A 26473-nucleotide genomic window follows, 5' to 3' on the forward strand; every position below is an offset into this window, starting at 1 on the left:
TAAGAGCGAGAAGTATGTCAATAGCAACAAAGTGCAAACTTTATAAAACAATAATACGCCCAGTGCTCACATACGGATCTGAAACATGGGCAATGACGATCCTAGATGAAAAGTTACTGCGAGTCTTTGAAAGAAAAGTATTGAGGACCATATATGGCGGAGTAGACGAACAGGGTCTGTGGAGAAGGCGATATAACTTTGAACTCTATAGACTTTTTGGTGATGCAGATATTGTGAAGACCATCAAAATAAACCGCCTAAGGTGGGTGGGCTACGTTATGCGGATGGATGAGAGTGATCCCACTAAAATAACTATGCTAAACAGGCCAGTCGGAAGAAGAAGAAGGGGGCGACCTAAACTCAGATATCTGGACGATGTACAGGAAGATCTGAGGGAGATTTGAGTGAGGGGCTGGAGAAGACAGACACTCGATAGAGAAGGATGGAAGAATGTTTTGAAGCAAGCCAAGGCTCACGAAGGGCTGTAGCGCCAACTGATGATGACACATTTATTGCATTTTAAAAACGGCCTCTTATGGATAAAATACTCTGCGCTAATTACCTCAAGAGTTATAACCTTTATTCTTTTTGCAATGAAACAAATATTGATTGCAGTAAACGAATATGTAACTTTTTCCAATGTTGTGTAATGCTATGCAATTTTATCCGGAAAATCATTGTAATTTTAATGAAAATGTATCTTTTAATTTGTACGAGGGCGTTTCGAATGATGATGCAATTAAGTATGTAACAAAAGGAATGTATAATTTTCATCTATACAACGGTAACCTGATTCCATGTATCAATTTTGTTTATAATTTGAAGAGTTAGATACATTATTTAAAAGTCCAATGGCAGGACGTTAGCCTAACGAAAACCTTCCTCCTTTTTACTAGAAATAAGGTGAAATTACAATAAATATTTGAAAACCTAACAGTCTTGAAAAAGATAATAATACGGTTTGAAGTTCTAGTTTCAACGAAAAATACCGTGAGGAGTAGGTCTAATAATTTCGTCGGAAATCAATGTATGAATAAATGAAACGTTCTTAATTATGGTTTTCTATCAGAAACTCGGAAGGTTTAGAAGGGCGGAGATAAAGGATATCTTTGGACATAGAAATTATAAATTGGGTTAAACATTTCAAGTTAAGGGTAAGGCTGCAGAGAATTGAAATATCTGGATCAAGGTTTGACACATTGACTGCCACCATAAGAGTGTTACGTAAGTTCCCAATATGCCAAAATCAAAAATGCTTACAAAACAATATTTTTACATAGTAATTTTTTACATAGTAAGTTTACATTCTTACTTTTTTTTCCTGAACAACTTTTTTCGTAAACAACTTAATGCTTTTTAGTGAAACATGTTACACAGTAAAATTGTTCGCAAACATTACAAAATGTAGAAACAAGTTTGGGTTTCTAGAGTTTCTTTACTGTCTTTTGTTGCAATTGTTGCGGTGTAACATTGGTTGCAACGTTTTCTCTTGTTCCTATTGTTTTTTGTTTTATCGTCAACTTTAACAAGATTATGCTTTACAGTAGTAATAGGTTCAGGCATCGGACTGTGATTGACTAAACTAAAGATTAGCATTTCCCGAAATGAGATAACTTGCTGTTTTGGTGTCTATCTTCTTCATGTGCCTTGTCCGTTCCGAATGTTGGCAATCAACATGGCTATTCTGACTTTGTTTACGGCAGATCTGAATAGTTCAGCAGATGACAATCCGAACCATTGCCGCAAGTTTTGGAGCCACGAGTGTCTTCTCCTCCCTGGACCCCTTCTGCTGTCTATTTTCCCTTGAACGATCAGCTGTAGTACTCTATATTTATTATGTCTAATAACGTGACCCAAGTATTCCAACTTTCTTTTCTTTATACTTATTCCTACCTCTCTCTCTCTTTACCTATCCGGCGTAGTACCTCTTCGTTGGTCACGTGCTCAGTCCAGGATATACGTAATATACGTCGGTAAGCCCACATTTCGAAGGCCTCTACTTTTTTCATCAATGTTGCGGTCATTGTCCACGCCTCCATTGCATATAACAAAACCGGGAATACATAACATTTCAGAAGTCGAATTTTGAGAGGTAGGGTGAAGCTTTTAGAGGTGAAAATTTGCTTCATGCTAGTGAACGATGCTCTTGCCTTTTCTACTCTTATACGTATTTCCTTCGCTTGATCACAATTTGAGTTAACTGTTGTTCCCAAGTAGATGTACGAATCCACGTGTTCAATTCTTTCATTGTCTAATATCAGTTGCTGTGGTGGTTGTTGGGTTTTGCTTACTAACATCCATTTGGTTTTTGTGATATTTAGTCTGAGTCCTTATTGTGCACTTGTTTTTTGTATCTTACTAATTAGCAACTCAGTCCCTCCATGCTACTTGCTAGAATCACAGTGTCATCAGCATACCTTATGTTATTAATTATTTCTCCATTTATCTTTATACCTTCTGTGCTTTCCTCCAGCGCTGTCTTAAATACTTCATCTGAGTATATATTAAAGAGAATAGGAGACAAGATACAGCCCTGTTGTACCGCTTTCTTGATCTCAATTTTATTGGTCAATGTAGATCCTACTTTCACTTTAGCTGTTTGACCCCAATAGAGACTCGCTATTGTTCGAATGTCTATGTAGTCGACTCCGATCTTATGGAGAACTTCAATTATCTTTTCGTGCTTTACGTTATCGAATGCTTTTGCGTAGTCTATAAAGCATATGTACTGAAATGATATAGAATATAGGAGAAAGAAAAATAGTGATTAAAAATACTTTATAAGTTACACACTAGATAATGTTATATATAAAAAGTATTTGGTTATTTTAATAAGTTATATACTATAAAAATTATTTATATGAGGGTATTCTTAAGAAATTAGCATATAATAAGTGTAAAAAGTTTTTTTTTAATAATTATAATATTGTAAATATATTTAAGTGAGCCATGTGCATAGGCAACCAAAAATACTCTGAAAATGACATTCAAGTGATGGTTGCGAATATAAAGTGGGGTTATTTCTTAATTTAAAATGTTTAGTTTATATATAGTTACGGATTTGAAGTAGTGTAGTTTATTAATTTAGGTTGTTTGAATGACATATAAGTTTATATTCTGATCTGAAAAGCCTAAATGTCAACAAAATTCTCTAGAACAAGAATTCTCTAGAACACGAGAGTTAACCCTGTTTGCGAGATAGACTATTCCAGAAAATTCATATATTTAGACGATAGAACAATTCGAATATGATTTCTTGCCAGATGATTCTGAAACATGGAAAAAGATATAAATACTCAGTGATTTGGATTCAAGAGTTCAGTCAGCAGGTCAGTCAGTCAGTAAGCAGTCAGACAATTAGTTATTAAGAAGACAGACACAGTTAGTTACAGTTAGTGATTAGGAAGAAAGTATAAAGTATGCAATAATCAGTGATTTAGTATTAAAATTTGATAGTATTGGAAAGTATATTAGAAGAATATTGGTTGGATATTGGAAGAAATTAAAAATTATATTATGATTGGAGATTAGTATAAATCAACTTATAATAAATATATGGTGATTGGATATTGGTGTATTAAAAAGAAGAATAAATATAAATGCTATTAAGAAGAAAAATAGCTTAAATTGGTGAAAGCTGATAATTGGAAAAAGTAATTTCACAAAAACAAGGATAACCGAGGCTGAGAACGAAGACATTGAGTGGTGATTAAAATCTATATAGTGGAGAACACTTCATTTAGGCATTCAGGGACAGAAAGGTACAAAATTTTGTTAATATAATTTAGTTAGTGTCATAACAATTTCAATTTTAAAGATAGTTTGTTTAAAATTTACATTGTCTATATAATTTAATTAGTTTCATAAGAATTTCAATTTAAAGGTAGTTTATTTTAAATTTACATTGGTTATGTTAAATATATATGTTTGTTTCATAATAGATATAATAAAGATAATTTAAAAAAAAATGCTTACAAACTAATTCTTTGAGAACCGCGATAAAAACCCTATATATATATATATATATATATATATATATATATATATATTATTAAAAAACACTCATTGCTCATTAAAACATCATTCACAAATAATACATCATAACAGTACATGTCTTTGTTCATATCTCTGCAGCGCTGGATGAGTATCTGTAGACTAAAAAGTGCTTCTCTTGTCCCAAGAGAATTCCGAAACCCAAACTGCGAATCTCCAATGTAATCCTCGCATTTTTTGCTTATTCTGTTGTAAATAACCTTGGTGTATGCCTTCGAAATGTGGTTAATTAGACTTATCATCCGATGTTGATCACAAGGCTTTGCTTTTGGTTTTTTCGGTATGGCAACAAAAGTTGACTCTAGCCAGTCTTCAGGAAACTCCCCGCTGTTATAAATATTGTTAAAGAGTCTGACGAGTGAGTCTAGAAATTGACTGTTTGTTTCGCACAGCATTTTCAATACTTCCCCGTATACATTATCGTTGCCTGGTCTTTTATTATTTTTAAGACCCTTTATAGCATTCTCCACTTCTGATTTTAGAATAGAAGGGCCAGTATCATCATTGCTTAGTGTATACCAACTAGGACGGTCATCATTAAACAGTTGTTCCACATAAGTTTCCCAGATTTTAACTATTTTGTCGGGGTCTAGTTGTAGATTTCCATTATCATCGCACAACCCTTTCGATAAAATATTGTAGCTTTTATTTGTTGTGAGTTCCTTTATCTTCTTATGCATATTGTGTATACCTTTTCGCACTGTTTGATTTCTTCGCATCTCTCCGAGAACCATTTCTCCTTAGTTTTTCTTATCTCAGCTCTTATTCGTCTATGGGTTTCACGGTATTTGGCAGTATCTTTAGTTTTATATATCCGTCTCTCTTCCATCATGTCAAGGATTTCTGCAGTCATCCAGTCTTTCTTTTTTCTCTTGTCAGGTAGTAAAACTTAGTGCTTGAAGTCCTAATCTCTTCTTTAATTTCACTTCACTTTTCCAGCGGTTTATTGTTATTTTTAAGGATTTTTGATATTTCGGTATTTAAATTCTCCTGCATCTGTTCGTGTCTTTAAGGAATTATATATTAATAAACTATTGATGACAGCCGTATTCAATAAAACTTCAACTGCAGCTTTATGGTACAAGTGAACAGTTTTTTTTAGAAGTAAGAAATAGCTTGCGAGTTGATCTGAAACGTTAATACTATCTTTTCCTTTGTTGTAGTCTATAATTGCTTCAGATTTAATTATTATTTTAACTTTGATCAAATGAAAAGGCAGATATTAAAAATTAATTAAATCTTGCCTAAAATACTTTCGCTTCCTAGAGCATCTTTATTTTGGCCTATCCACCAAACTGTTGAGAATGTCATAAAGATAAATTTGCACATTACACTACACAAGGACAAACAGTTTAAAATTTTTAAGAAAGGTGAAGCTACATTATGGTTGGCATCAGGAGAGAGAGAGCATGTAATTCGTCTTTAAAAAGACAAACACATGCCACGATGACAGTAAAAATCTCCTGTTAGTGTTTCCATAGTAAATTATGACTTTTTCAAATAGACATTTAATTGCAACGGAGAGTTTAATACTGTCAAAGGGTCTAAACTTTGCTGTTACTCATCCATCCATTCCAAAATTAGACATAATAAACTCAGTAGAGAAAATATCTCAATGTTTACCAACCCACGAAAAGGAAGAATACAGACTATTATGTAAACTTGAATTGGAAAAGTTTATTAAAATTGAACAAAACATAAGCAAAGAGCTTAAAGGCTAGAAGAACTTAAAAAAATGACGACTCCATAATCATCCTACTGTAACAAAAAATGTGGGATTGCGAGGTTTAGGACGCCAATGTAATAAAATGTGTATGTGTAATGTAACACAAGTATTTGGAGTAATGTAAAAGATAACAAATAATTTAAAGCTGGCTAGCAGAAGGTGCCGAAGAGTGACTACTTGACACTCAAAAGAGGATTCGGCCAATTTGCATGCCCTACAGAGACCGTAGAATAAGAAAATAAATGACAAGGTAATAAACAATATATATATATATATATATATATATATATATATATATATATAACTAATGTACATAAAAGTGATTATAGAAGTTGCTCCAAAGTGTGAGTGGGCGCCAGGAAAGTATTAACATATACTTTCCAAGGTATCTTGTAAAGCTGTTTGCTGAAATAAAAAGGGAAACAGGTATTCATTAAAATATTTAGTTTTCACCAAAAATTTAATCCCTATCCAAATATATACACTAATTTTTTTTTATAGCTACCCACCACCAATTATGTACAGTCAACCTAGTTACTTACATACAAAAAAAATAAATTTCCTGGTTATACACTGATCCTTGATGATTTGAATTTACAAATAATAAAATATAAGAAAATTTTAATGATATGACCTAAAAAGGTAATTTACTTGCCTACTAGAGATGTAACTCTGTACTTCGGCTTTCAACTAATAAATGTTCTAATAAAGTAATGAGGACACTATCCTGACGGGATAGATGTCCAAAGGCTTAAATATATAATAATAAAATACCAATAAATAACTCTCTGATTAAATGTGTACCCATAAAACCGTACAACTGAGTTAAAAGATAGGATTTAAATCCTCAACCTACTTAGTCCCTAAATATGATTCGGTATTATTTTAGAAAAATGACGTTTTTTTATTATTATGTAAAAATAGTATGATTTAACGTTAAAAAAATATTATATAAAAAAATTAAAACTAATAAATAAGCTTAATACAGGTTTACTATATTCTACACTCTGAATGAAGGAGATACTTCTCGCTGGTTTCTCAAAGTTGTCCGGGAATAATAAGGTCAGATCTTTACCTCTGGGGAACAGCTACGTCAGAAAAAGATCAACCCTGGAACCAGGTGTAACTTCAACTAGGTACTAACTTAAACCTTCTTCTTTTAAAAAAATTATCCCAAAAACAAAATAAACAAATTCTTTCCCTTTACTTCTGCTTGACTCCCAAAGTAGGCTAAAAAAACATTTGTTTTAGAGTTCTTTCTTACTCTTGATACAAAGTAGGGAAAAACGCAAGGTTTATGAACCTTGCAAGGTTTTATAAATTACTTATGAAGTGTGAAAGCAAAAGCTTAATGGTTTTGTAAATGATGTGACGTTCGTATGGTTTGACAATATTTTAAGTAAAATGGATTAATTATATCGACAATTTTAAAGAAAAGCATGCTGTGGATAATAATATATTTTATAATATAAAAGAACGGTATAAGACAGAACATTTTTATCGATACTCTTAATAGACAATAGATTGTTTTAAAGACAATAGATTTTATATCAATAACACTTTTTTACTTTTTTGTTTTATTGATAATTGGATAACTTACCGGCTCAGTGTGGCTATAAACCAAACAGAACACTTAAAAAAACCAAACCAATCTTTCTGCTACTTCTTCTCCAAAAAAAAAACTTTAATATTCTAAAAAAACCTTTTAAGCCATCTTTGCCCCCTTTAAACCCATGTGTCTTTAACGAACGTCAAAGCAGAATGTTGCAAACATGGATGCTTGGCGTCGCTGTTTAATACCAACTTAAAATTTAAAAATTAAGAAAATCATTAAGAGGATATGGATTTAAAAATTTTATTTAAAGAGTTATTGAAGTGACGGACTCGTTACACTACCAGCAGACAAGGGGAATGAAACTGTGATAACGGATAAAATTCAATATGAAAACAAAATTAAAGATTTAATAATAAACGGACCTTATACAAAATAACAAAGGATCCAACAAAGCCTTTGGAAAACAAAATATATAGAACTATATTCAAGTTTACAGATTGTTTAACAAGTTATCAGAGAAGATTAATTACACCTCATTACAGTAAGACCCCTCATTTTTATGGAGTACCGAAAGTTCATAAAACGAATATACCACTTAGACCCATTTGTGGTACCATGAATTCTCCTTGTCGTTAACTATCAAAATTTTTGATAAATATTATACAACCATTTGCAAATAAAAATAACACATTTATAAAAAATACACAACATTTTTTAAATAAATTATCAAATATTGAATTTAATTCAAATAATACTTTGGTAAGTTTTGACATAAATAGTTTATTTACGAATGTGCCATTAGATAAAACTTTAAATATTGTCAAGACAAAATTAGAAAGTGATGATACATTGGCAAATAGAACAAGACTAAACATATCAGCTATAATGGAGTTATTAACATTATGTACTGATAATACATATTTTCAACTAAATAATGAATTCTGTAAACAAAATTTTGGTCAAGCAATGGGCTCTAGTTTATCTCCATTATTAGCCGATATATTTATGAAAGATTTTGAAATAATAATTATTTCTAAACAAAATTTTAAACTCATAGTATGGTGGACATATGTAGATGATGTATTCTCAATATGGCCTCATGGATTAGAGTTGTTGAACACATTCCTGAATGATATAAACGATAACGAAGAGACAATAACACATTTATCATGAAAAAACAAAATAATAACACACTACCTTTCCTGGATGTTTTAATCTCTAAGAACGATACTGGATACGAGACTCAGGTGTATAGAAAACCAACACACGCCAACAGATATTTAAATTTTAAATTAAATTATTAAAAAGGGAAAATTCGTTCTTGGAGGAAAAACATTTGTTAACCTCTGTTTTATTAAAAAATGAATATCCTTTATCGTTTATAAATAAGGAATTTTCAACAATCGATTGAACAGAACAGAACAACTTAGAACGAGATTCTACAGCATACACAAGGAATAATACTAAGAAAATAACAATACCATACATAAAAGGATTACCAGAAAAACTTCAACATTTCAACAATATTTAAAACAACAAACATATTGAATTCTATTTTGACTAAAACCAAACCTAATGATCTACAAGAAAGGACAAAGAATTGCATTTATAAAATACCTTGTGAATGCGATCAGTTTTATTTAGGAGAAACATCAAGGCCATTAAATAAGGGAACATCAATCTTATATTAAAAATAGAGAATTTGATGGATCTCAAATATGTAAACACGCATAGGATGATGAACATAGGGTTAAATGAAATGATTCAAATATAGTCCTAGAAGAAATGGATGGTAAAAAGAGAAAAATCAAAGAAGCGGCTCTAATTATGCTGAATGAGACCAATTTTGTCGCAAATTCCTCGGTTGAATGTAGTAGGATCTGGTTACCCATATTAAAAGAGGAAGTTATTAAAAGGAAAATACCAGTATTAGTAAGTTAGTAACATATAGAGGATACATCGTTTATGTTTTTTAAATAACAAACATATAAAATCAGAATTTGATGTTTATTGAAGGTAAACTAAATGCACGACCAAATACTTACCACGTCGGGATGGTATTATGAGGTTTTTTCCTGGTTTTTCCCTCATAATTTACTATGGAATCACTAACAGGAGAATTTTGCTGTCATCATGGCATGTGTTTGTCTTTTTAAAGGCGAATTAGATGCTATTATTTTTTCTGACTATTCTCAAGTTAAAGTTGATTTCATGTAATCGAATGAACTATCTTACAAGTAAAGTCGTCTCAGGAAAGCAAATCAACAATATTGACAATATCATTTTAAAGTCTTTTTTTTTTTTTTCCTAAGTTAATGGCACTGGCAAAGCCAAAAGGCCAGTCAAGTTTTCTTATAGTTTTATCATCCATTTCCATTGTTTACATTATATACATATTAATATTTTATACATGTTAAATTGGGATACAATATTTTTTGTGTGTTAGTAAATGCCTAAATATTTTGGTTACTTATTTTCATTTTTAATGTTTTTTTTTTTTGATATCAGTATATATATAACGTTGTAACTATTCTTTTATTTTTATTTTTAATTTCTTTTTATTAGTATTTTTTTTATTGTTTAATATTATTCATTTATCGGTTTGATTTCTTTTTTTTTTTGTTTTTTTTTTATATATTGTTTTTTTTTTGTTTTTGTATATATTGTTTTTTTTTTTTTTATTTTTTTTTGTTTTTTTTTTTATTTTTTTTTGTTTTTTTTTGTTTGTTTTTTTTTTTCGTTTTAGGCTTACAAATTTATTCATATGTCGCAATACTGCTTACAAAGTAATATTAGTAGATTTTACATAGTGATATATGATGTTGTAGATACTATTATCCTCTAATGTCAATAGATTTGAAACATTTATTGGAAATTTTATTTTGTACGATATTAAATTTTGATAAAACTGATCAATTTCTAATTTTTTTAACGGGCATTCTAAAAGAATATGTTGTAAATCGGCAATTTCATCACATAGACATTTATTATTATCTAACAAACCTATTTTATGTTTATAAGCTGGAAATAGTGCATGATTGCAGCGCATTCGACTTATTATCCGAATAATTGATCGATTACGTGTATTCTCAAACCATGGTTTGTCCCTTATTTTTGGTTGTATATTCTTAAAAAACTGTCCTTTGTCTCCACATTTATATTTTATCTGCCACTGTTCCTTAAGTTCCTTTCGAAAAATTGGAATAAAATCAGACTCTGGTATTTTTAATCTAAGTATTCTTCCATTTTTTGCACCATATTTTGCAAAATAGTCCACTTCTTCATTTTCTTCTATACCTGAATGGGCTTTTATCCATGATATATAAATTTGTTTTCCTCTACTTGATACATTTTGATACAATTCCAAAATATCAAGAAGAATGTAATTTAAATTAGGATTCAAACACAGATTATTAAGTTTTTCTACCGAACTTTTAGAGTCTGTAAATATGACAAATTTATCTTCTTCTTGTTCTAAACACAGATTAATTGCTAATTTTATGGCAATAAGCTCGGCACTGAAAATTGACATCATATCTGATAGTTTGTATATTAACTTAATATTTTTGGAAGGATAATAAACTGCACAACCAACTCCATGTTCCGATTTAGATCCATCAGTATAAACTTTTTCATACTCTTTCCATTTTACTATACAATCCCGATAATATTCTTTTTGTATAATAATATTGTTTTGACACAAATAGCGAGCGTTAATATGGGTCTTAACTGGAGAAAGAAACATTTCATAAGAATAATTCCATAAAGGGATTCCATTGGATTTATAAAGTTCTTCATATCTTTGTACATTGGTAATAAAACTTTCAACTAATAATGGTACTTTTTTCTTATCCCAATATTTAGATGTTAAGACCAAACCAGCTAAACTAGATATTTTAACCAATAACTTGGATTTCTGACTTCTTAACTTTAACACGAATTTGTCAGATAGAAATCTTCTCCGAAGATTCAATGGCGGTTCGCATGTTTCTGTTTCCATAACGTCTACAGGCGTACTTCCCAAGTATCCAATACTGAGTCGAAGACATTTGTTTTTTATTTTATCTATTTTTATAAGATTTGTTTCTGCAGCTGAATGGTAAAATAAAGATCCGTAATCTAAAATAGATCTAACGAGTGTTCTATAAAATAGTAACATTATTTTTGGATCCCCTCCCCAGGAGGAATGACCGAAAGTTTTTAATAAATTAACACTATTTTCTGTTCTTTTGATTATATAATTTATCTGTTCTTTCCAATTTAATTTACAATCTAAAATTACTCCTAAAAATTTAGTGGAAGATTTGTAAGGAAACAAATATTTTGATAATTTTATTTGGTGAGGACACCGAAATCTTTTTCTCGTAAAAGTAACTAATACTGATTTTTCTTCGGAAATTGATAAGCCGTTATTGAAAATCCAATTATCTAAATTTCTTATTGCATAATTGAGTTGATTATGACCTATCTCGATGGATTTGTGACGAGTGTAAATAACAATATCATCAGCATATTGCAAAACTGATATATTATGTGGGATGTCAACAACTAAATCAGTTGTGTAAATAATATAAAGTATAGGACTTAATATACCACCTTGTGGCAAACCCATAGATGTTTGTCTGCATTCAGAGAATAAGTGGTTTTCTCTGAAAAATAAATTTCTATTACTGTATAGAGTATATAGGTGTTTAGATAGACTTTGGGGAATTCCCATCTGACACATTTTTTTATATAATATGTCTAATTTCACGTTGTCGTATGCCCCTTTTATGTCTAAAAATAAAGCTGATGTTGACTGGTCATTGGAGAGTGATAATTGAATATCTGTAATGAGAGTGCCCAGGTTTTCATATGTCGACTTTTTTTTTCGAAATCCGAATTGAGTACTATGAATAAGATTATTAGATTCCAAAAAAAATTCTAGTCGAGATTTTATCATTCTTTCGTATGTTTTTAGAACACATGATGCTAAAGATATAGCCCTATATGATGATGCATGATTTTTTGGTTTTCCTGGCTTAAGTATGGGAACTAAAATGTAATTTTTCCATTGAGACGGTATTTCGACTTTGTTTAACCAAATATCATTTAGTAGATTTAGAAGAAAAATTTTTCCTGATCTAGGAAGATTAAACAACATAGGATAATGTATATTATCAGAACCTGGAGCTGTATTGGCAGATTTTTTGAGTGCCATGTCTAATTCTTGAAGTGAAAACTGGTTGGTGAGATAATGTTCACTAATACTATGTTCTCTTATATCTACACAATCAAGAAAGGTTGGGTCAGGGGATACATATGGAGGGGTTAAAATGCTGTGAAATTCAGCAAGCCATTCATCATGATCTGATTGATTTTGATTTGAATATTTTCGATTTTTAAAATTATTTACCTTTTTCCATATATTCTTAAGAGGTACCGATCTGCTGAGAGATTTACAATAATTTTCCCAACTATTTTTTTTTATTTGTTTGAAGGTTTTTTTTGCTATAGCATCAGTTCTTTTATATTCTAACAAGTTATCTAGTGTGGGATTGTTCATATATTTATGCAAACTGTTTCTTCGTTTCTGTACTAAAAATTGACATTTTTCATTCCACCATTGTTTATTTTTATTTGAACTTTTATTTGATTTAAATTTAGGTATAGAAAGATTTGCTGCATTTTCAGTTATTCTTATAAAAGAATTGTAATCACCAACTTCTGTTTTATTGAACTGTTCTTGAAACTCCATATAATATATATCCCAGTTTGCCTTTTTAATATTCCATTTTCTACAAGATAGTAATTTATTAACTTTGGGTGCCAAATATATTTGTGTAATGCATGGTAGATGATCAGATCCATAAAGATCTTTTATTGTGTCCCAATATAGTAAATGTCTTATACAAGGAGAACAAATTGTCAGATCGATAGCAGAATGAGATTGCAAATAATTTCCTATGAATGTAGGTGATCCATCGTTGAGATATACCAGATTATTTCGGTCAAGAGCTTTCATAAGCGTTATGCCATAGTGGTCTGTGTTTGGCCCACCCCAGGCAATATTATGTGAATTAAAATCTCCCGTAAAAATTACAGGTGGATTAAAAGAACTAAAGAATTGATCCCAAATATGCAACGAAATTTTAGTTTTTGGTGGAACATAAAGCGATACAATGGTAATATTTTTTTTATCATTACATTTTAAAATAATGGATGATTGATTACAATTAGGTAGTAAAACAGAGATAGGTAATTCTGTATACAAAAGTTTTGATTTAATAAGGATGGCCGTTCCCCCGCCATTGCGATCTAAACGGTCATCCCTCACAATGTTGTAACCTGGGAGATTAAAATATTTATTGGATGTAAATCTAGTTTCTGACAAGCAAGCTATATCGATGTTATGATCATTTAACAAATATTGTAAATTTTCTTTATTTGAATTTGCCGATTTAAGGTTCCATTGACATAGAGTTATATGATCCATGTTCAAAAAGGTTATTTAAACTAGTTTTAATAATATTTGTAATTTCGTTTTCCTGTATGTCTAATTTATTTTTGTGCGTTATTGTATTTATGGTTGATAAAACTATCTGAAAAATGACATTTGCAATTTCATTATTTTCGGTTTCTCTTATGACATTTTCTGATTTATTTTCATTTTGAATATTGGACTGATATTGTTCTGAACTCAAAATTCCCCCTTTCTTAAAAGGAAGATTAACTGAACTAATAATGGATTGATGCGCTGAAAATGTAGGATCGGGAGATAAAGGATAAGATCTTTTACTTTTTTTTGTTAAGTTATTTAATTGGGATTGAGAGTATGAATGGGAGTTCGATCTTTGGAAAATGGATCGCGTATTGGATTGGTGTGATATTTGTGGAACGGGCTTGGCCGATGTTGAAGTTACATGAACATTAACTGAATTTGAGGAATTTTGTTGTGAATTAGAATTAATTATATTATTATCAACAGCATTCGAAGGTAAATGCTTAGATACAATATCTGCATAACTTTTTTTTGGAATACTACTACTAGCATCCTTGAATGAACAATTTGTCTGTGACATCATTTGTTTAATCTTTTCTTGTCTGTTGTACTCCGGGCATACATTAAAATCATTAGTAAAATGATTTCCATTGCAAGAAAAACACTTTACTGTAAATTCGTCTGATGGGCAGGTAACTGTGTCATGATTCTGAGAGCATTTAAGACATCTGATTTTACTTCGACATTGTTTACTAATATGTCCATAGCGGTAACAATTATTACACATTACAACCCTTTGTTTATAAACTTCTACTTCGTAAAGAACTTTGTTAATCTCTATATACTTAGGTAAAGTTTGACTTTTAAAGGAAACCAAAATAGTACTTGTAGGTATTAATTCTGTTTCGTTATCCGAGTTTTTTACTTTTCGGTTCATTCTTTTAACAAATTCCACTTCAAATTTACAATGAAAATCATAGGCCCTAATTTTATTTTTTAAATATTCAACTGGTAAATCTTTATCAATGAATCTAATAATTCCTAATCGAAATATTAAAAATTTAGGAATATATGTAGACAAGTTTTTATTTTCTAAAATGTGAGATTTTAACAATACATTAGCACTCAAATAATCCTTACAAAAAACCCGAATTCGATTTCTTCCTATCGATTGAATTTGTTTTATTTTTTTATCTAATTCCGGATGTGAAGTTAAAATTATTTCTCCAATTTTTATTGCGTTTAATTGGCCTGTATAATTATCCATATTATTTTCAATGTAAATCTGAAACGGGCCTATATCACTAGACTGATAAAGGAATGTTGTTTTTACTTTTTTGATCGTTTCATTATTATTGTGAACGGAAAAACTTGATTCTGGATTTGAACTAGCCTCAACTATCTTATCCTTTAATATAATTTGTTTTTTATGTTTTTTATCTTTAGTATTTCGATTTAATGCAGGAGAATCTATAATTAAATTTAAATGATTTGAACCACTTATCTGATTATTTCCTAGATCTAAGTTTTCTGGGGGATCCGGTAGAGGTGGGGGTTTCCCCCCATCATCCACTTCCATATGAATGCACTAAGCTTTCACAACACCCTTATAACCACAATTATAACTAATTTTCAAATAATTAATATTGTCTTTTAAAACGATTGATTGTACTAAACTTCTAAGATACACGTGTAAGCACGACAACTGTTCACGCACGAATGCATTTTAAAGTCGTCTACTTTAAAATGTATAATGTGTGTCTAAATTGTCAATATAAATGAGTCAGATAAAATTAAATTATAAGAATTTTTCACCAAGTAACAAAAAAAAAAATTCTTTAATTTACTAGTGCTTGTATTTTGAGAACGATTTCCGAAGTGGAAATTAAAACGTCAATAAACTTATTTTAACCTTTAATTGTGGCTTATTCCCATTTAAATAGTAAGTAGGTTTAATTATAGCTATACCATATTTCTAATAGGCGAAGAACTAGGAGCTAGAGATAGGAATGAATGGAGAGGGTTAATTGAACAGTCCAATCTAGGCTGTGGAGGCAATGATGATAATAATAATGAGTATTATATGCATTAACATTCTTAATGCCCAGTCTTTCTCCTTTTAAAACCTCATTCTGTCTTATTGACTTGTTAGTCTAGTTATAACTCTTATCGACCTGAGATATACATCACAATAAACGTCTTTATTGTGATGTATATTTAAAGTTTTTAAATATTCTCAAAATAGGAAGATCGAAATGAAAATGATGCCTTTTTTAATAAACTCTTAAATTCTGAACGTTACGCTACTGGAAGTTGTAATTCCATTCAATATCTATACATAACTAAGTAAGGTAAGTTTTCAAGGGTGATTAATTTTTCAGTTTAAATTGGTACACCTGATCGAAGAATAGCGGTCAGAAATTATGAAAGAATAAAATACTTCATACTTTTGAGCACGATTTATTTTATTCAACCTAGTAACATACTTTCGTATCAATTATATAATTTAGAACTAACAAAAGTGAATAAAAATCTTTGAATAAAGATTTTTTTAAAATCTATTAAAATTATTTTTAAAATTCTAAATTTTAGCCAATTATTTTTCCATCGAATAGATATTAGGACTCTTAAGCTAGCGGGGACAAATGAGCGGAATCCAATTTAACCTACGTAATATTTTTTCACCGATTTTTCACTAATTTATTACCACCCTAATAATTTTTCACCACCAAACCACCCTTAAGGGGAGCGATTTTTGCTGGCCTAAAACCGCAAACCAACAAAATCGCTACCCTTAAGGGTGGTTTGGTGGTGAAAAATTATTAGGGTGGTAATAAATTAGTGAAAAATGGGTAAAAAAATATGCAAATATGCCATAAGCAAAAAGTTTTTTTTCCGAATTCTGCTAGCTTGAACCTTAAGCCAGCATAATCGCTTCCCTTAAACCGTGGTGAAAAATTATTGGGGTGGTAATAAATTAGTGAAAAATGGGTGAAAAAATATTACGTAGGTTAAATTGGATTCCGCTCATTTGTCCCCGCTAGCATAAGGGTCCTTTAGATATTGATCATTCAAATAGGTCCGGGTAGTACGGGCGCACTGGCTAGCAAAAATAGTCTCATTACATATTTTTGCACAATCTGACTTGAAATAGTGTCCTTATAACAAAAGTGCATGCTGCCCAGAGAAAATAATGGTCAAACATTGTTAAAACAATTTTTATTAAACAAATAATTTTCAAATTTAATTTTTTTTGTTCGGAACAAGTATTTTAGATTAATTGGTTCATTCTGATCAAAAAATATCTGTAGTCAATGTTTTCTAAAATGCATCGTTTTTGACTTTACGTTCAATACAATTTAAGGTCTAAAAATAGCGGAAATTGCCATTTTCTAAGCTCGATAACTCAGTGAAAAATTATTGTTTTTAAGTTTGGTAATCATCAAATTAAAGCTAAAACTACATTTTACCAGTTCGATGAGTTTTTTCGTATTGTTTTTAACTGTTGAGCTTGGGCTACGCCGAGTTTAGCGACCGCCTATGCTAGGCGGGTGGCTTTTATCCTAAAAGGTCTATTTAATACTCACAAGCTCAAACTTGTTTTAATCTATGGATTATGATGCCAATATGCTATATTTAAAAGGTTACCTAAATTTTTCTACGTGAACCTATTTATTTATAACAATTTTTAGACACATAAAATTTTTTTTATTTCGGTTTGAAACCATTTTTTTTTGATAATATGGATTATTAAAAGACGAAAATTGTTCTTGTGATTTTTCCGTAAAATAATTACTTTAAGCGAAAAATGCAAGTAAATATTAAAAAATGGAATATAATAGAATATAATACAAATATGCTTTCCACCTTAGTTGGACCAATTCCATAGCCATCGTTAAATTCTAGAAAGCTTTTTCGTAGATCTTCAGTCTTATTGGGAAGTCATTTAGAAGCCAAAAAGAGTTTAACGCTTGTGTTGGTACATACTGAAGCAGGTTGATCGTGTAAAAAAGCAAGATGTAGTTTAATGGCTTTCCAGATATCCGGTTACCTTAATCTTGCTAGAAGATATCGACTTTTCGAGTTATTGGTTAATCTAACTCTTGGTGGGGTCAAAGGATCCAGATTTATCGATGGTTTCAAAGTATCCTTCTTAATGAAGTTAATATGAGATTGGAAAGCATTCTTAGATTTGAAAATTTCGGTGGCCTGCTTGTCTGTGACTATTTTTGTGTTTTCCACTTCACGTTTGCTGTTGCTTTAAATGGTAATTCGATTTCCAAGCTAACGGGGCTTCTGATTTTCTTCCGACTCTTATTTACTCAGGTAAAGGCGTTGGTTCACAATATGAAGATTCGGGCATATTATGTCCAAATAAAGCCAATTTTAGCGTTTTTCGAAGCCATTTTTCAACTAAACATCAAATTAAAGAAAACAAGCAGTGTTTAAATACGCAATTAAATCTTAATTTTATATTGCAGAAGTCAGTTTAAAAAATTTATAAACAAATTGATATACCCATTTTTTACCCACAAGCAGACTATTATTTTAATGGAAATATTATGATGCTACAACGTTACAGTAAAAAATTTTCCCAAAGTTTACCACGGGAACCTACTTATGTATAAACGACAGGATAAAATGCTTTAATAGTTATTTATTGTACAAGACGTTAAAATTGTACTTTATCTTCGAGAGCGTTTTTTAGCTTGGAGACGTCAGTCAAGACGCTAATTATGCACGAGAAGATAAATCGATTTTATCGTCGTGTGCAATGTAACATTTTTTTCTAAAGCAAGACTTGAAGTTCAGGTAAAAAATAGAATTTCAAAGAAAATTGTAATTTTTAGCACAAAAATCGCAATTGTGTTGCTCCGTTGCTAGGGATATGAATGACTCTGTCAACAAATGTCAAACAAATGTTACGTTTTAGTTTTTGCGGAGAATATTGTTGCGTTTTGTGTACAAAGTGAATAAATACGAAATGGACGGAAAAGAATTGACACAAGAAAAGGAAAACCTGCCGTCAGATGTAGAAAATGCAGCGTTGGAAGCAGAAAGTTTATTGTTACCACAAAAATCTAGGATGATGTATGAGAAAGAATACCAGTCTTTTAAAAAGTGGAAAAGCATTAAGAATATCAATGGCGTGAGTGAAAAAATACTTCTGGCGTATTTTTTTGAAAAGTTAAGAAAGCAATGCCATCGTCATTATGGTCGTATTATTCGATGCTGAAGCGTACGTTGTTAGTGAATGAAAATTGTGTCATTTCTAAATTCAGCAAGTTAACCACCTTACTAAAAAAACCTGAGTGGAGGACACAAAGCTAAAAAGTCCAAAATCCTGGAGTCAGATGACATTATTAAATTTCTGACAGAAGCTCCTGATGACGTCTATTTGTTGATGCAGGTTATTGCTATTTTTGGTGTGCATGGAGCGACTAGGTCCGATGAATTGTACAAGTTAGAAGTGTTTAACGTGGACGACAGAAAATCGGTGATAATCGTTTCATTATCTGATACTAAAACCAAACAGGAAAGGTCGTTTTGTATTACTGACAAGAAAAGTGGACTGAGTTTCTTGGAAATTGTGAGAAAGTATATTGCCTTGCGCCCCACAAACGTAACTCACAGTAAGTTTTTTGTAAATTACCGACAGCAAAAGTGCACTACTCAACCGGTGGGGATTAACACTATATATAATATCCCCAAGAAGATTGCAGATTTGTTGAAACTTGCAAATTCAGAAATGTACACGGGGCATTGTTTCCGTCGTTCTTCAGCTACTATGTTCGCAAATTCTGGAGCTGATCTAGTAAAAGTTAAACGTTTAGGTGGATGGAAGTCGTCACCTGTTGCAGTATCCTACATTGAAGAGTCAATAAGCAATAAGATTGCTGTATCCAAGTGTATACTTGGCGGACCAGAAAATCAATCCAGTACCTCGAATCAAGTGTTTAAGCAAACGAGTACAAGTTGTGATGCTCCAAAAATAGATATTTCTAATAATGTTAATTGTAAAATTTCAGTTGTTTTTAATCCTTAATGTGTTTGAATTTGTAAATTTTATTGAATAAAAAAAAGTTAAAACATTTTATCTACTCTTGCTGTTAAAGTGTCACTTTAACTACCCTTGCGGTTAAAGTGATACTTTATCTACTCAAAACAGTTGTTATAGCAAGACTTTAACATTAGCTATTTAAAAAAAAAATTATTTGTTGAAAAATTGTTATAAATAGGTGGTTCCCGTGGTAACACTTCCGTAAACTTTTAAACATAGCATATTGGATCATAATCTATTGCTTAAAACAATTTTCAGCTTGTGGGTATGAAATCGACCTTTTTCGACAAAACTTGTGGGACCGTCTAGCATATGCTTATGCATAAATGTATGTACATATCGAGGAAATAACAAATTAAAAAAAAAACAATGGGAATTTAAAATGGTAATTTTTGCGTTTTTCTGACCTTAAAGTGTTTATAACTAAGAAATAGTTTAGTGAAAAGTTACTAAGGACCTTTTTGCTCAGAATGATCTAGTTAACCTAAAAAACCTTGTTTCGGACAAAAAAATTAAATTTGACAATTTGTTTAAAACAATTGTTGAAACAATTTTTGATCATTACTTTCTCGGGGCAACTTACACTTTCACCCGCATCGACCTTGATAATATATCTCGCAATTGCAGACGAAACGTAAGGAATAGAAAATCCTGGAACAAGGCAAAACCGATAAAAATATACTTTTTGTTCTGTATTTTGTATTTAGTTAAGCTAATAGCTTTTTTAAATATAACTAAATTGAACAAAAATAAATATTTTGTAATAATAAGTGATAAAATATTACGAATAGAGAAATATGTACTATTTTTAAAAATTGTACATATTCTTGATCACGTGATGGAAAATTTATAATGAGCTAACTATACCTTACTGGTTATTATCTATTATCTTTGCAAATACCAATAGATTCAGCAAGTGTTTAATATTATTATGACAGCCGTTTCAATTTATAGCATTTCCCCTTCATTTCCTATAACACTATCAATGCAACCGAAAGATACACTCACACAATAAAAACACTGTGCCAATTGGACAATTGGTTTAAATCTCCAACATCCGTCTGGCTGTTACGATTTAAATGTAAAGATAATTCTTTGTATAACTGAGTTGTGATTGTTGTTGGTGATTGAGAGAAGTGAATTAGCCTTACTCAAGACATAGGGGATCTCGTTTTAGCTACGGTTTTACAAGTTTCAAATTAAGAAGACCGTTCGTTTCTGTAAGTTAAATCTAATCAACAATATTTTAAATTCTTCCTATCTTATAGGTATTTTTATATGTATATGGAATTCTTGAAATGATTTTAAAAGTCATTTTATTATGAACTTTTTCTATTATATTTTTTATTCGATAATCTTTATAAACCATACACAGTCATTGTAAAAGCATTTTGTACACATTTTTGGGTCAATAACATCGTCACTTAAATCACTTGGTAGTTTCTTAGCTTCTCTTTCATACTAGGAACAGTGTATAATAATGCTCTTTATAGTTGTGTATGCGTTACTCTTCTGTGCCCGATTCTTAGTTTGTATGGTATAATTTAGTGCCTTTTTTAAGTCTTGTTCGCATTACTTAAGATGTCTCAGAATTTACTTGCCGTAGTTTGTTTTGAGATTGTGTTCTCCATCTTTTTAACTATTTATTTTTTGTTTATTTTCTAATAAGTGAGTCCAAGTGAGATTATCTTCTTCTTTTGTTTTATGTAGACATGGCTCTGTCTGTTTTTTAATGTGCCTGTAGTAAGTTGTCGTTACATCGTTCTCGTGGTTTTCCTACTGATCGTCTTCCTATTGGGGAACCGTCTTTTGTTGTCTTTACTACTCTATTTGTTGTCATTCGGCCTATATTTATGATCGTTCCATTCTACTCTTCTATTCCTTACCCAGTTCTTGATGTTCTACACCTTGCATCTACGTCGTATATATGTACTTCTAGCTTTGTCCCATAGTGCCTTACCATACATTTTTCATCTCTGCTGTTTCTAACATTCTTTTTGTCCTGTATGTGTCAGGTCGTGTTTGATGTACAGAATATACAAAACAGTCTGATGACTGTTTTGTATATTCTGTTTTTCATTTTTTTCCCGACATTTTTATTCCATCATATTGTTTCATTCAGGATACCTGCGGCTCTGTTTGATCTATTCACTTGGTCTTCCACTTCAGTTTAGAGCTTTCCGTAGCTAGAAAATGTGATGCCTAGTTATTTGAATTCCATCACTTGTTCTATTATCTGACCTTCCAGCTCCAATTTACATCTTAGTAAATTTACTATTATAACCATCCATTTTGTCTTTTTTGGGAAAACTAACATGTTAAATTTTCTGGAGGTTATATTAAATTGGTACAGCATATGTTGTAAATTATCTTAACTTTGAGAGAGTAGTATTGCGTCACCTGCATAGCAGATTATTTTAAGTTGTTTTTCTTCCATTTGGTATCCATTTTTAGTTTCTACTTTTTTTATTATTTCGTCCATATTCAGGTAAAACAGTAGAGTACTCAGGGAATTTCCCTGTCTTATCTCATTGCCAGCTATAACAGGGTCGTTTAGTTTTTCTTCTACTTTTATTTTGTTGTGTCATTTTGGTAGATATTTTCGATCGTTTTGAATATTATTAAAGGTATCTCTCTTGCGTACAATAATTGGATAACGTTTTTTAATTTAACTTTTCTTCCATATTTGTCGGTTTTGTGTCACTATTTTCCATTGTCTCACACCCATTTTCTACAGAAAATAAGAGTGCGACAGTTATCTCCTCTCTGACAGCATCATTTCACTTTTTTCTGGGCCGAAAAGTCCTACAGATCTTTTCCCATCTAGTCCTTCCCAAAATATATTGTTTATAAGGCGTTTGTCATTACTTCGTATCACATGTCCTGCTCATCCTACTCTATTGGCCTTTATATGTCTCACTAGATTTTCCTTCCCGAAGAGAGAGATTCTAACTCCTTGTTGTATCTGCGCATTCATTAATTTGTCATGCTATCTGACTTTTTTCGCATTTTTTGTATTTCATAAATACATCTTTATTAATTGTGTTAGTACCGGATGAGTTAGATGGAGCGTTTTAATTACATGTATTGCACGTTGCATGTTGTAAGCGAGGTGATTGTGGGGCTTGAACGCGGCAATCGCATAGCAATTTCTCTTTGCGACTTGTCGAAGACTTTTGACTGCATTTCACACGAAATTTTGCTCTACAAATTAAAATACTATGGAATCAGAGGTATCCCTCTTATGCTTATAAGAACACTTAGGAAGTTTCATAAACGATAAAAAAGAGATAGCAAATGCTTTCGGTGTATTCTTTTCATTATTTTCAAAAAATGCATTAAATGCCAAATATGGAAATTCACAATTTAAAAACTATACGACCTTAAATGTTGACCAAACATTCTTCTTCTATCCTATTGACTATAGCGATGTTGCCGAAGCTATTTCATCCTTTAAAATGTAAATTCAGTGGGTATTGATTGTATTTCCACAAAGCTAGTTAAACATATGAGCGTGTACATTATTCAACCGTTAACTGATTTAATAAATAAATCTGTAGAGATGGGTATTTTTCCCACTGATTTGAAAATTGGTATCGTTTCCCCAATATTTAAAAAAGGAAACAAAACAATGTTAGAAAATTATAGACCAATTACCGTACCAACTGTCTTGTGTAAGGTTATTGAAAAATGCATTCATAAAAGGATGTTGTCATTTCTTAGTAAATATAACATAATAAGTTCATATCAAAATGGGTTTCTTCCAGGTAAATCAACCGAGAGTGCATCAACAACATTTTTTAAATTCATTTATAGTTCATTAGATCAAAAGAAATTTGTTGGAGCCCTCTTTTTTGATTTAACTAAAGCTTTTGACTCTATAAATTTAAATGAAGCAATTTGTAAACTAAACGGACTTGGATTTCGAGGTAATTTTTTAAAATGGTTACAATCCTATCTAGAATATCGACAGATGTATGTCAAAGTCGGTCATTATCAATTAGATTTGTATGACGTTGATCTTGGCGTTCCACAAGGATCAATACTGGGTCCTTTGTTATTTCTTTGTTATATCAATGATATGCCTAAATATATGAGTACGGAAAATATTTTTTTGTATGCTGATGACACGACTTTGGTGGCATCTGCAGAAAATGCTGAGGAATTGAGGTTAAAACTCAATACCTTAGCCCATGAGTTTACGTCTTGGTGCGAAAAAAACTCCTTAATAGTAAATTCGAGTAAAACAGTATATATGCAATTTTATATAAAAACTCCAATAAAGGAAAATTTCTATGTCAAAGTCGACAATGATTTTATCACTTTATCTGACACTACAAAGTTTTTAGGACTACATCTAAACTGTAATATGAGCTGGGAGGTACATATTAACCATGTATGTTCAAAAATTAATTCTGGATACTATGCTCTTTTGCAACTCAAATACTTATTTACAACGGAACAGATACTTAATGTTTATTACGCTATCATCTATTCACATTTGTCATATAATATTGTTCTATGGGGCAGTGCAACAAATGTCTCGAAAGTTTTTATAGCCCAAAAGCGCATAATTCGCTTGATTTTTAATTTACCATATAGACATATGTGTAGAGAGCATTTTAGAAAATATCAAAACTCACTGTTCCCTCAATTTTTATATACAGAAGTATTCTGTATACAAAAGCTAATATTAATAGATTGAAATCAAATTCAGATGTACACAATTATCGTACCAGAAAAAAAGATTTCTTTAGGACTCCTAAACATTACACTTCTATGTTTGAAAAAAACCCTGATTATAGCGGCGTAAAGTTTTTTAATAAGCTCCCATCCAAATTAAAAAGTGAAGCAGATGATGATAGGGCATTTAAGAATAAATTGAAGACTTATCTAATGGAGTCATGTTTTTATAGTGTCTCGGAATTTATGTCTTAGATATGTTGTATGTTGTTTCTATATTTATGTGTATGTTTATATTGTATAGGTAGTCTTTAACGTTTCTTTTTACTTTGACATGTCCTATATTATTTAAATAATCTGCAAGGATGAATAAAGTTTTATTATTATCCAGATTTAGCCATACGGCTCACACTCCCTCTAAGGGGAAAATTCACTCATCCCAGATACCTACGGTATCAAAAGGATTGAGCTCTGGTGGGACTCTTTCCGTGTTATCGAGCCCTAGGTGACTTGGTATGCTGGAGTATCTCCCAGAAATTTTCGTACACATCTGGACGTTGAGAGTAGTACAGCTTTCTGGATGGTCTTGTAGAGATGTTCATTCAGACCTAGCTTTTTTATGTTTTCTAGGAGGTTTTTTGGAATGACTCCAGTAGTAGAGAGAATAATAGGTATTGTCTGGGTACTTTCCATTCTCCACTGTCTTCGTATTTGAATTTCCAGATCCCTGTATTTGGCGATTTTTTCGTTCTGTTTAACACGAAGATTATTGTTGTTGGGTATCGCCACATCAATTAATGTTGTTTGTCTCTTTAGTTTATTAACAAGTATGAGATCCGGTCTATTATGTGCCACTGTTTGATCTGTGAGCACAGTGCGGTCCCAGTATAGCTTGTAGTTGTCATTCTCAAGTATACTCTCAGGAACGTATTGATAATATGGAAGATGGTTTGTTTGAAGAAGTCCCAGTTTGATAGCTATCTCTTGATGAATGATCTTTCCTACTGAGTCGTGCCGTTCCTTATATTCAGTTGCAGCAAATGCCTGACAGCCCCCGGTAAGATGTTGGATGGTTTCCTGAGCTTGACACCCATATCGGCATTTGTCATTTTTGACCTGAGGGTCTTTGACGATATATTTTAGGTAATTTTTGGTTGGTATAACCTGATCCTGAATGGCCAGTAGTGAACCTTCTGTTTCAGGGAACATCTTTCCTGATGTCAGCCAATAGTTCGACGCTATATTGTCGACATGGTCTTGACTGACCTCATTGGGATGTCGCCCGTGCAGAGGTTTACCCATCCAGATGCGCATTTTTTCGTCCTTATTAAGATGGTTTATGCGCATTTCTGGTTCCCTCAGTTTGATCGGTGTTGTATCATCTACTGCGCAAATCGCGCGATGTAGAGTAGATGTCTCAGCCTGCACCTGAAAATAAGTTCTTAAATTAGTAATTTGTTTTTCTAGTTGCTCACTTATATCCATAAGCCCTCGTCCTCCTAAATGCCGCGGTAATGTCGTTCTTTCTACTGCACTTCGAGGATGGTGTTTTTGTGCCTTTGTGAGGTGTGTTCGTACTTTTCGCTGAAGATTTTCTATATCGGTTTTTGTCCACTTAACAATACCAAATGAGTAGCTAAGCGCGGAACATGCGTAGGTGTTTAGTGCCTTAAACAAATTTTTACTGTTAAGGTGTGAACGAAGCAGCTGTTTTACCCTTCGTATAAACTCAGTAGTTATCTCAGTTTTCATTTGCTTATGGTCAATCTTCCGCGCTTGCTTTATTCCGAGGTATTTATACATATCATTTTCACCCATGGCCTCGATGTTCTGGCCGTTTTGCATATCGAATCCGCCGGGCTGAACCTTTCCTTTGATTATATTTAAGACACGGCACTTGTCAAGACCGAAGTG

At 31.5% G+C, this 26473-nt stretch overlaps 1 protein-coding gene across 1 annotated transcript in view; it reads left to right on the forward strand.

The window, feature by feature from the left end:
* The first annotated feature begins 20962 nt into the window (after nt 1-20962).
* The window catches only part of LOC140436659 (uncharacterized), a 96166-nt gene continuing 90655 nt past the window's right edge, over nt 20963-26473 (forward strand). The window contains exon 1 of the mRNA XM_072525666.1: nt 20963-21096. The gene's annotated coding sequence lies outside the window, so the exon portion shown is untranslated. The remainder of the gene's footprint in view (nt 21097-26473) is intronic.

The sequence above is a fragment of the Diabrotica undecimpunctata genome, chromosome 1 (assembly GCF_040954645.1).
Source record: "Diabrotica undecimpunctata isolate CICGRU chromosome 1, icDiaUnde3, whole genome shotgun sequence".
Lineage (NCBI taxonomy): Eukaryota > Metazoa > Arthropoda > Insecta > Coleoptera > Chrysomelidae > Diabrotica > Diabrotica undecimpunctata.